Genomic DNA, 13,225 nt, shown 5'->3' on the forward strand with positions numbered 1-13,225 from the left:
GCAACTCAATTTTCTACTTTTTCAAATATGACCAAGAAAAAAAGTACAGGTAGTAATGTCTGCATTAAAAAACAAACAAACAACAACAACAAAAAAAACTCTTAACCGAGTGGACTTGCAGAAGAAAGAAAAACTGTACAGTATTATTGCACTCCACGAATGTGCAGAGTTCCAAAATATGACAGTGCTGAAAAACTGTCTTACATTGAGGTTTTCCAAGAGGTACAATGAGCCTGCCAAGAAAGCATCTGGTCTGTACTAACAGATTGCTGTCTTCAGTACAGGCCTTCATAATGTCAGTCACGCTGCTCTTGCAAAAATCCCTTAATGTAAAAGAGCTTTCTGTGCTTATAGGTGGGGCTATGATCGATGGTGTGGGATTGAATCCATATGCACACTGAGCTTCATTTCATTGTCAAGAATTTGAACAAGCTGTTGCATGATGGAAGGTGACCAGATTCCAGCTTAGACCACACAGGTACATCATTCAAAGTTATCTCAAATGCACCTGTTGACATATACTTGTTCTCAATCATCTTGCTCAAGAAAAAGGCCATCATACATGCATAGACCTTATTTTCTTGGTCCCACTGCCAGATGCTAGGAGCTTGCATACCAAAGAAAGCAAAAGCATACTTGCCAACAATTATTAAGCCTATTAATACTAACTTGAAGACTGACAGGAAAGATGCTATGTGTCTATATATTGGTTGAGGGAGGTAATTCTCTCCTTCAATGCAGATGTCTGGGTACCACTGGCTAATAACCCGCATGTATTCCTCAAACACCCGCCTATAACCTCAGGAAACACAAATCTGGAACTTGAGCAGCGGCCCTGTGGCGTACTGCATCTTTAATCTCTCGCCAGGCACGCTGCCCAGGTCGGTGGAGGCATCACTCCGGACCACTGCCGACGCTGCCACTAGGAGAAGTAGCAGAAACCTCATCTTAAACGAGCCAACCACTTCAGCCGCCCTCAGACAGAGACCGCAGCCAGCCCAAGGCAGAGCTGGAGCCACGAGCCATTTAACTTTTCGTTGCTGTTTATCATCAGTAGCTTTCTTTTTTTTTTTTTTTTTTTTTTTGCGGTACGCGGGCCTCTCACTATTGTGGCCTCTCCCGCTGCGGAGCACAGGCTCCGGACGCGCAGGCTCAGCGGCCATGGCTCACGGGCCCAGCCGCTCCGCGGCATGTGGGATCTTCCCAGCCCGGGGCACGAACCCGTGTCCCCTGCATTGGCAGGCGGACTCTCAACCACTGCGCCACCAGCGAAGCCCATCAGTAGCTTTCTTTACACTCATAATAGTTTCATGATATATAGGGGACAATTCGTTATATTACTGATCTGAGTGGTGGCAAAGCTGAAACACAGTGAAGTTCCATAGATGATTCAAGGCCACGTAGCTGCTTGGAAGAAAATGCTGTCCTTTTATTTGTTCTTCATAATAGATTACGTTTTTCTTTGGATATACAATTGCTCATAAGTTAAAATACAGTTGTAAAAATGAAATATATATAATATATATATATAATATATATAATATATATATATAGATTATATATATATATATATATATATATATATATATATATATATACCAGAGAAAAATCTTAATGTTTAAATTACTGCCCTTTATTTTAAATTGGGATCTCCATGAAGGCAAATATTTTCTGGGAAACTGTCTTCCAGAATTAAAGTAGAATAATTGGAGAGGTTCTAAGATAATATTATAAATATAATCTTTTGTAATATTAAAGTTTTTCAAATTTATAACCTCATGATAGCCCACAATGAGCCTCACCTCCCTATATTCATGTGCTTGTGTCGTCTTATCTCACAGCAGATGACTAATACAATATTGTAACATGTGTACCTAATACAATATTGAAGAAATAATGGAGTCAAACTTCCAAGTCTAGGTCATAGAAAACTGCAGTTTTTGTCTCGCTCTTAGCTTATTTGCTATGGAAGAAGCCAGCAGCCATGTAGTGAGGGCATTCAAGTTACCACTATGGAGAGGCCCACATGGTAAGAAACTGAAGCCTTCTGTCTACAGACAGAACTGAGTCCTCCTTTCAAAATACATTGAAAGGGGGCTTCCCTGATGGCGCAGTGGTTAAGAATCTGCCTGCCAATGCAAGGGACACGGGTTCAAGCCCTGGTCCGGGAAGATCCCACATGCCGCAGAGGAACCAAGCCAGTGCGCCACAACCACTGAGCCTGAGCTCTAGAATCTGCAAGCCACAATTACTGAAGCCTGCGTGCCTAGAGCCTGTGCTCCACAACAAGAGAAGCCTGTGCACCGCAACCAAGAGTAGCCCCTGCTCATCTCAACTAGAGAAAGCCTGCACACAGCAACGAAGACCCAACACAGCCATAAATAAATAAATTTATTTTTAAAAAAATACATTGAATGGGTTATCCTGGAAGAGACTCTTTTTGCTCAAATGTTGCCTTCAGATAACTTCAGCCCAAACCCACATGTCAATGGTGACCTCCTGAGAGAACCTGAACCTGAATCACTTGGCTAAGTTGCTTCTGAATTTCTGACCCTCAGAATCTATAAGATAACAAATGTTTGTTGTTTTTATTTTCTATGTTTTGGGTAATTCATTACACAACTATAGATAAATACAGATAATTCTAATATGCCTCAAAACCCCCAGATTTCACTAGGCAGACACTATTACAATTACTGTCATTACAGGAAGGATGTTATTTAAGTGTAGAAAAAGAGAACCTAAGAAAAACTGGAGGTGACTGAGAAAGGGAACATTATGGGAGATGATCTTAAAGGACAAAGGTAGTTGAAAATGGAGTAAGGAAAGAGAAATTCCAAGCAAAGCTAACAGAATACATGTATCCACAAAACAATAGAAATGCATGGTCGCTACAGGAAACCTGAAGAAGTTCCTTGCAATTGACAACACTTGTGTTGCTGGTGTGGATGAAGTAGTTGATGAACCTGGAGAGGCAAGTAAATGAATAATAATAAAGGGCCTCTTGTGTAGAAGGCAAGCTAAGAACCAGAATTTTAACCTAAAGATCTGAGTAGTCACTAAAGGCTTCTATGTAGGAGAATAAGTAAAGTTAAAAATGAAAGCCAAACAGATTGCTATAAGTCCAGCAATAAATGACAAAGGTGAATTTAAACAAGTAGCAGTGGTTATGGAGAAAAAGAAACTGATTGCAAAAATACAAAGAAAGTACTTCTAATGGGACTTAGAAAAAATTTAATTTGTGATTGAAGGAGAGCTGAGGCTGTATCAAATCTTTGCAATCACATACTCATAACCTTTCAATGTCTTTCCATTGAATACATTATAAAGGGAGACAAGGACATTTTTCACCTGCACCTATTAGCTTTTATATTCTCTTTTCTTGCTCCCCATAACCCATTTTCCTTTATTACATCCTGAAACCACCCTAACAGATGTCACACCTCTCTGCATACTCATCAGACAGTACATTTCTCAAGGGAACAAAACCCATATCATTTTCCATTTTTAAAAAAATTGTACAACTACATAGATAATTAGTAATCAAAATATTTGGTTAACTGATGTATACTAAATTAAAACTCATGTTTATGCTTTGATTTTCCAAGTAGATAACCAGGTTATTTACTATGATAGAGAATTTTGGAAAACACATAGATTTGCAGGGATGGGATTGTTAATCTTGAAGTGTTTGTGAAATATCTAGGGTGAGTCATTAGAGGATTAGTCTTCTGAGTGATAAATTAAAAGGGACAAAGAAAGTTTCATGGAGAATAACTCAAAGGAGTATAGGTAGCTACTCAGAAATAGGAAGAAAATCAAGGAGTACTGTTATAGAAGCAAAATATGAAGACAATCTTTAGAGACAAGAAATAACAGGCTTCCCTGATGGTGCAGTAGTTGAGAGTCTGCCTGCCAATGCAGGGGACACAGGTTTGTGCCCCAGTCTGGGAAGATCCCACATGCCGTGGAGCATCTGGGCCCATGAGCCATGGCCACTGAGCCTGCATGTCCGGAGCCTGTGCTCCGCAACAGGAGAGGCCACAACAGTGAGAGGCCCACGTACCGCAAAAAAAAAAAAAAAAAAAAAAAAAAAAAAAGAAATAATAACAGTGACAAGTAAATCTAATATTTATTGTGCAATTGTTATGTGCCAGACATTGTATTATGTGTCTTACATGTATTATCTTATTTAATAGCCATAAAAACCTTGAGATGGTCACTATTATTATTATCCATATTTAACATATTAACAAATTGTGGTACAGAAAAAGAAGGTAACTTTGCAAGTAAATGACAAAGCTTAGCTTCAATCTATCATTTATGATTCCAAGTTTAAACATTTAAAAATTATATTGTGGAACATGCAAATTAAGTACAAACACCCTAGATATTTGCAATTAAGTGGTGACTGCTGAACTTGCCATCAGTGATATACAGATCTTCCTTGACTTATGATGGGGTTGGGGTAACATCCAGATAATCCCATCATAAGTTGAAAATATCTTAAGTTGAAAACGCATTTAACACACCTAACCTACTGAACAGGATAGCTTAGCCTACCTTACATTACCTTACAGTTGGGCAAAATCATCTAAGACAAAACCTATTTTATAATAAAGTATCAAATATTTCATGTAATTTACTGAATACTGTACTGAAAGTGAAAACCAGAATGGTTGTCTGGGTCCAGAATGGTTGTAAGTGTATTGGTTGTTTACTTTGTGACTGTGGGTCTGACTGGGAGCTACAGCTTCTGCCCTGCTCAGCATCACAAGAGAGTATTCTAAGGCCTATGACTAGCCTGGGAAAAGAACAAAATTCAAAATGTGAAGTACAGTTTCAACTAAATGCGTATCACTTTGACACCATTATAACATCAAAAAAATGTAAGTCAAACCATTATAAGTTGGGGACTTTTGTATTAGTTATCTATTGCTGCATAAAAAAATCACCACAGTACTTTATGGTTTAAAAAAATGAGCACTTATTATTTCACATTTCCTAGAAGTCAGGAACCTGAATATGGCTTAGCTGGGTTCTTTGGGCTCTAAGTCTCTTATGAGGTTGTAGTTAAGCTGTTGGTCTAGGCTAATGTCTCATCTGAATGCTCCATTAGAGAATGAGGAAATCCACTTCCAAGGGCATTCACGCAAGCATCTGCACAGGGCTTTCTGATGACACTGAAGTTGGCTTTTCGCAAGGTCCATGATCCCAGAGAGTCGGAGGGAAGACCAAGATGAGGTATATCATTGGGAATCATCCTGCAGGCTGCTGACCAAAAATAACATTATAGTATAGTATTTTCTCATAAAGAAATAATACTTATCAAGATAAGTGTATATATTTATATATACATATTTACATATATATCATGTTTATATGTGTGTGTGTGTGTGTGTGTGTGTGTGTGTGTGTGTGTGTGTGTGTGTGTGTAGAGAGAGAGAGTGAATATGTACACATATGGATATATTCCCAAGCTGCTTTATCCACAGAAAGGTCCTGGGAGTAGCAATATACCAATTACCCAGTGCATGGATAAGCAAAGATTGTGGTTTTGGAGCAAACTCTCCACTAGAAAGAACCAGGACTTCCAGGTCGAAGTCAAGAAAAGTATAAGATGGGCCTGAAAAACCTGATTGTGGAACAAATTAAGAAAATATTCAATGAATGAGGATGTCTATAAAACACAGAAACCAGCTTTAAGAGGCTACTACTGATGAAATCTGAAATATGAGATTTAATTTAAGGATGAAAATAAATAATAATAACATATTATAGCCAAATCAAGAGTCTTTGGTATATTAGTTTGCTAAGGTTTCCTTGACAAAGCACTACAGACTTGGTGGCTTAAAGGACATGCATTTATTTTTTCATAGTTCTGGACACTTGAAGTACAGGATCAAGGTGTCAGCACGGTTGTTTCCTTTTGAGAATCATGGAGACTCTTCTCTAGGCCTATCTCTTCTGTTTGTAGATGGCCATCTTCTCCCCATGCTTTCACATGTTTTTCCCTCTGTGTATGATTATTTCCACATTTCCTCTTCTTATAAGAGTATCAGTCATATCGAATTAGGGACAACTGTAATGACCTAATTTTAACTTACACCTGTATACGTCCTGTCTCCAAATACAGTCACATTCTAAAGCACAAAGGTTAGGAATACAGCCCATTGAATTTTTGGGGAAGCTACAATTCACTTAGTGTTATAAATAAATAAGTAAATGAATACATGTATGAATAAAATAATGGTGTAGAATACTAAGCTCTCTAATTCAACAGAATGCCAACTAATAATAATCACTAGTAGAGAAAGCTGGCAAGTGATTGAAATCAAGTGATTATAAATCGACTGAGGGTGCTTCAGGAAGTGATACACTGAGAACATAGCACCTCTTCTGCGGCATTCCTGCCATGGTTGCATACCTTGATTGAATATGATCATGAGAAAACAGCAGAACAACTCAAATTTAGGTACATTCTAAAGACACTGGTCTATATTCTTTAAAAAAAAAAGTCAAGGTTATGAAAAACAAGAAAAGTCTGAGAAACTCTTCTTGATTGAGGGAGACCAAAGAGTTGTGACTTCATGCAGCTAGTGATCTTGTGTTGGATTCTAGATCTATAAAAGCCATTGGGAAAATCAGCAAAATTTGAATGAGATCTATAAATCAGATTGTAATATTAAACTAATGTTACTTTCTTGGTATTGATGGTTGTATTGTAGATTGTGGGAAAGTGCTCTTCTAAGGAAATATGTACTAAAGTACCAAGGTTTGATGAGTGACTAATGAATGATTGATGAGGTCAAATATGGTAAAATCCTGAATACTGGGGACTCTGGATAATGGAAAATTGCAGATACAAGAGTTATTTGTACTATTCTTGAAATTTTTCTATAAGACTGATATGATTTTTAAGGAATTCCCCAAATACACAACTAAATAAATAGCACTCAAATATTTAATAAAAATTCTGTCTAAACTTTGTTAGAAGGGGATCCACTCTCCAACCCTGATGTCAAGCTAAGAAGATCCTCCTGCTTATCACACACACACCTGACTGTCTTTTTGTATGTTGTGATCTGTCACATATTTTGGAAACATATGTTACAAAAATTATACAGTGTTGTTTTAAATGCCTATGTTTTAATTGCTTTTTTCTATAAATTCCTTTTAGTGTTCTATCCTCTTAAAACTCAACAGAGTTTGAGCCCCATCCTTTTTATATACTCATCTAGTTCACTGCTTTTAAATTTTACTGTGTATTTTACCATGAGTAACCACAATACTTTTTCTATCTCTTCTCCTAGTGATGGACAGCTAAGTTGCCTCCAATTCCTAACTGGCATAGACAGTCCTACGATGAACCAGTTTGTGTATGTAATCAGTAATCAGTAATTCTCCTGGACATAACTAGGTTTGAGATTGCCAAATTGTCAGATGCATGTATAAGATATTTCTCTAAATACTATCAAATTTATTTCCAAAAGGACAATAAGAAAGACCCCTTGTTGATTTTTAATATTAAAAATATCTTCATATTTGTCAACTTTGTCAATTATGTACTACATGAAACTGATATCCTTAGTTTTGCTATGTTCATATAAATTAACATTTATCTTAAAAAATAGGCTTTCTTTAGGTAGATTTTTTGTTCCAGAGTTATACAATATTATTCTATATTTAAATTATTATATTTTTTATCATGCATATTAATATATTAAATCATCCAGAATTCCCTTTTTTTAAAAATAAATTCAAGGAATTCAACTTTATCTTTCTTACATAATGAGTGATTATTTTTAAATCACCATCCCTTAAAAATTAAACATGTGTCAAAGGAAAATTCCACATGATTTAACAACAGAAACCAAAAATAAGTATACTTTAGCCAGCATCACGAATTTAAAAACTAAGGAAAAATGAGTAGATGGAAACTAAGGAAACATAACAAAATCTTAACCTAAAAAAACAAGGCAGGTAACAACACAAAAGAAATACAAAAATTTTGCTCATCAATTCAGAAAAGAAAGAGGTATCACTACAATAATTCTTTTTTTTTTTTTTTTTTTTTTTTTTTTTTTTTTGCGGTACGCGGGCCTCTCACTGTGGTGGTCTCTCCCATTGCAGAGTGCAGGCTCAGCGGCCATGGCTTATGGGCCCAGCTGCTCCGTGGCATGTGGGATCTTCCTGGACCGGGGCACGAACCCATGTCCCCTGCATTAGCAGGTGGACTCCCAGCCACTGCGTCACCAGGGAAGCCCTACAATAATTCTTAAAAGTAGACTATTCATGGTCAGATCTTACAGAATATGGCATAATATATGAAAATCAAATAATAAGTATAAATACTGAATAATAAGAAAAATAATTTTTTGCTCAGAGTTGATATGGTTGCATATATAGAATATTCAATAACAATTAAAAATCTGTTGGAATAAATACAAAATATTTCTTAAGATTACTGGATATAAAATTAGTATACAAAACAATCACTTTTTAATCTCTATTAACAATAACAAGAAATGGTAGTACAACAACAACCTTGTCAAAATAGAGAAGGGAAAAAAATAGAAACAAACTTAAATAATGATACATGACATATATGAAGAATGCTATTCCTTTTTTGTTGTTGTTGAGTATATATATTTATCTACTTATACTGATTCATAAGTAATTTAAAATATTGTGTTAGTTTCAAGTGTATAGCAAAGTCATCCAGCTATAGATATATATTTTTTTCAAAGCACTAATTTTAAAAATTTTTAAGCAATATTTTGAGTTTATATTTGTGTTTAATGTTACCTTATTTTTAAAACCTTTCCAGTTTTGATATTTCTTGTTCATATTTTGTTCCCAACACTCTAATATTCATGCTGCATTTCAATGTAGTTTAAATATAGCAGTCATATAGTAAACTATTAAAAATCGAACCAATCCCATATCTCTGTTTTCTTTGCCTATAAATTCACCCACTTGCCGATTTTCACACAGAAGCGTCTAATGTGGGGAGACCTTCAAGATGGCAGAGGAAAAGAAGTGGAGATTGCCTTCCTCCCCACAAATACATCAGAATTACATCTACATGTGGAACAACTTCTACAGAACACCTACTGAAAACTGGCAGAATACCTCAGACTTCCCAAAAGGCAAGAAGCCCCCCACGTACCTGGTTGTGTGGCTGACAGTGTCTTGTGCTCCAGCCGGGTGTCAGGCTTGTGTCTCTGAGAGAGGAGAGCCGTGTTCAGGACACTGGTCCACCAGAGACCTCCCAGCTCCATGTAATAACAAATGGCGAAAGCTCTCCCAGAGATTTGTATCTCAATGCTAAGATGCAGCTCCACTCAACAACCAGCAAGCTACAGTGCTAGACGTCCTATGCCACACAACTAGCAAGACAGGAACACAAACATACTTATTAGCAGAGAGGTGGCCTAAAATCATAATAAGGTCACAGACACCTCAAAACACACCACCTGATGCAGACCTGCCCACCAGAAAGACAAGATCCAGCCTCATCTACAAGAACACAGGGACTAGTCCCCTCCACCAGGAAGCCTACACAAACCACTGAAACAACTTTACCTACTGGGGGCAGACACCAAAATAATGGGAACTATGAACTTGCAGCCTGTGAAAAGGAGACCCCAAACGCAGTAAGTTAAGCAAAATGAGAAGACAGAAACACAGCAGATGAAGGAGCAAGGTAAAAAACCACCTGACCAAATAAATGAAGAGGAAATAGGCAGTCTATGTGAAAAAGAATTCAAAGTAATGATAGTAAAGATGAACCAAAATCGTGGAAATAGAATGGAGAAAATACAAGAAATGTTTCACAGGGACCTAAAAGAACTAAAGTGTAAACAAACAATGATGAACAACACAATAAATGAAATTAAAAATTATCTAGAAGGAATCAATAGCAGAATAACGGAGGCAGAAGAACATGTAAGTGACCTGGAAGATAAAAGAGTGGAAATAACTACCTCAGAGCAGAATAAAGAAAAAAGAATGAAAAGAATTCAAGACAGTCTCAGAGACATCTAGGACAACATTAAATGCAGCAACATTCAAATTATAGGGGTCCCAGAGGAATAAGAGAAAAAGAAAGGGACTGAGAAAACATTTCAAGAGATTATAGTTGAAAACTTCCCTAATATTGGAAAGGAAACATTCAATCAAGTCTAGGAAGCACAGAGAGTCCAATACAGGATAAATCCAAGGAGAAACATACCAAGACACATATTAATCAAACTCTCAATTATTAAATACAAAGAAAAATTATAAGAAGCAGAAAAGGGGAAAAAAAAAATAACAGACAAGGGAATCCCCATAAGGTTAACAGCTGATCTTTCAGCAGAAACTCTGCAAGCCAGAAAGGAGTGTCAAGACATATATAAACTGATGGAAGGGAAAAACCTACGACCAAGATTACTCTACCCAGCAAGGATCTCATTCAGATTCAACAGAGGAATTAAAACCTTTACAGACAAGCAAAAGCTAAGAGAATTCAGCACCACCAAACCAGCTTTACAACAAACGCTAAAGGAACTTCTCTAGGCAGGAAACACAAGAGAAGGAAAAGACCTGCAATAACAAACCCAAAACAATTAAGAAAATAGTAATAAGAACATACATATCGATAGCTACCTTACATGTAAAAGGATTAAATGCTCCAACCAAAAGACGTAGACTGGCTGAATGGATACAAAAACAAGACCTGTATATATGCTTTCTAAAAGAGACCCACTTCAGACCTAGGGACACATACAGACTGAAAGTGAGGGGATGGAAAAAAGTATCCCATGCAAATGGAAGTCAAAAGAAAGCTGGAGTAGCAATTCTCATATCAGACAAAATAGACTTTAAAACAAAGACTATTACACGAGACAAAGAAGCACACTACATAATGATCAAGGGATCAATCCAAGAAGCAGATATAACAATTGTAAATATTATGCACCCAGTGTAGGAGCTCCTCAATACATAAGGCAAATGCTAACAGCCATAAAAGGGGAAATCGACAGTAACACAGTCATAGTAGTGGACAGAAAATGCTGCAAGATGTGTGGTAGTGTTTTTATCCATTTATTATCTTCTCCTTTTAAGGGAATAGTGCCTTTTATGATAATGCCAGTGAACAGCTGTTAATTTCTGTAGCTGATTATTTCTGGGAATTGCCAGAATTATTGTCATTCAGGTTAGTTTTTCAAATATCATCACATATTTTATAATTTATATACATTGAAGAATTGAAAAAAAGATTATGGGATATATACATTAATTCACTGCTATGGAGTATATCTGAAAAATGTTCAGATTAATACCATTTAGTATCTTAATGTTAGCAGAACTTTTTAACTGGAACTTTGAAATACTGTTTGAAAGTGCTGACCTAGAAAGAGCGCCCTAAAAAATCATTCACTATGGATTTCTAACAGAACTAAGTACTCCTCTCTTCTGTACTTCCCATCAATTTCTTGTCAGATCCAATTCAAAAATCTGATCTTGATCCTTTACGACTTCAATGAGGCAGATAAGAAGTTCTGCCCTTTACTGAATTCTGCTTTTTAACAAAGTGGCTTCTATAAAACCACACACACATTAGTAGATATTTTCAAGTGATGAAAGTTGACTCTATTACTAAGCAGGAGCTTGTACAATTGTGACTTCTTATAATGATTAATTTGCAAGTGTCCTGTATTGCCATATGGAATTGCATAAACCTTTCTTATGTTGTAAGTAATTAAATAATTACAGTACTTTTAGCATAACACTGTATGGATTACAAAGTGCTTTCAACACACATCAGTCCACGTAATAAATTGTAAATTATCATTTTCAAAAATTGCCATAAACCTTCAGTAAGATTCCAAATCATTTTAATCAAAGTGAAGACTGTGTTTTTTGAAATTAGATGGAATCCATAAGACACCCTATATGTATTACACGTTTCCTTACCCTATAGAGATTACATAAAAGGACAGCCATAAATTTCCTTAACTGCCATGGAGTATATAAGAATGAGAATCCATAAAATAGTACTATGACAAGTCAAAATAGTTAAATTGCATTGATTAAATCAAATGCTTCTTATTTTGATGAGCACCAGCTACATAACTGGTGAGACCAAATACAGAATGAAAATTGGAAGTCCCATGTTTAAAAATTAAATATTTCAAATTGGTGACAACAGAGCATTAACTCAAGCATGGAATTTTTCTGACTGTGGTTTCTTGTGTGACTGCACAGATTGCCTGCCCGTGAATCTGGCCTTGATTATGACAGTGCATATGCAATAGATTAACAGTAATAACAAAATTGTGAAAACCACTATGTGTAATACACAGTGTTGGGTTGTCATATTCTGTATCACTTTTAACCTACAGAAAAACAACAACAACAACAACAAAAACCTGTGAGCACTAATGTTGTCCCACTCTAGAGATGAAGAAACTGAGGCTGGGATTTTGCAAATTCACCCTATGTCTTTAGAAATAGACAATATTTCTATCCTTCATTTTTCTCCAGAGATGGATTTTTATTTAATTAATGGTTATAAATTATAAGGAGTTATAAGGAGTGGGGACTTAAAAGAGGGTTAGTCTAATTAAGAAATTTGAAAAACACTGAGCTCAGCTAAAGAGGAAGCTGGCTCTTTTCAACCTCCCTACTCCCAGTCCCAGGCTTGAGTTTATGGCATTCTTATATGCTTCTTTTTCCTAATTTTGGATATTTCTCCAGGGTGAAACATTTTTCTTTTGTTTTAAACTTGTTGCCATTTCTTTGATTAACATATGGTGAAGGATCAACTAAGTAAATGATTTTACTTCCTGTTTTATCTATGAATGCAAGGCTTGGATAAGTTCTGTTTTTCACTTCTTCCATATCTCCTGGTAAAGCTTCTTCTAAATTTTAGGGAAAAAATGAAAATTGTCTGAACCATAAAGATGCTACAATGTGGAGAAAACTTTGCCTTATACAATTGTCCAAATTAAGCCATTACATCTGGGATGGAGAAACCTTAATGTCTACATTTATGTTGCTAGTGAGTTTCACATAAGCAATCAAGTCTTCTACCAATCTACAACCCCTTTTGACCATAACATACTGTGGAAAAATCACCTTTGACCATGCTATCATATGCCGGCAATTCCATTGTCAAGACCTTAAAATAAATTACAATCTTTCCTTTTTTTTCAATATTTTAATGAACATGTTT

The 13,225-nt window shown here is 36.1% G+C and overlaps 1 pseudogene; it reads right to left on the reverse strand.

Moving 5' to 3' along the window:
- Positions 1-273: 273 nt before the first annotated feature.
- Positions 274-947, reverse strand: LOC131743329 (thioredoxin reductase-like selenoprotein T; annotated as a pseudogene).
- Positions 948-13,225: the final 12,278 nt, after the last annotated feature.

Source organism: Kogia breviceps, chromosome 16 (assembly GCF_026419965.1).
Source record: "Kogia breviceps isolate mKogBre1 chromosome 16, mKogBre1 haplotype 1, whole genome shotgun sequence".
In the NCBI taxonomy this organism is placed as follows: Eukaryota; Metazoa; Chordata; class Mammalia; order Artiodactyla; family Physeteridae; genus Kogia; species Kogia breviceps.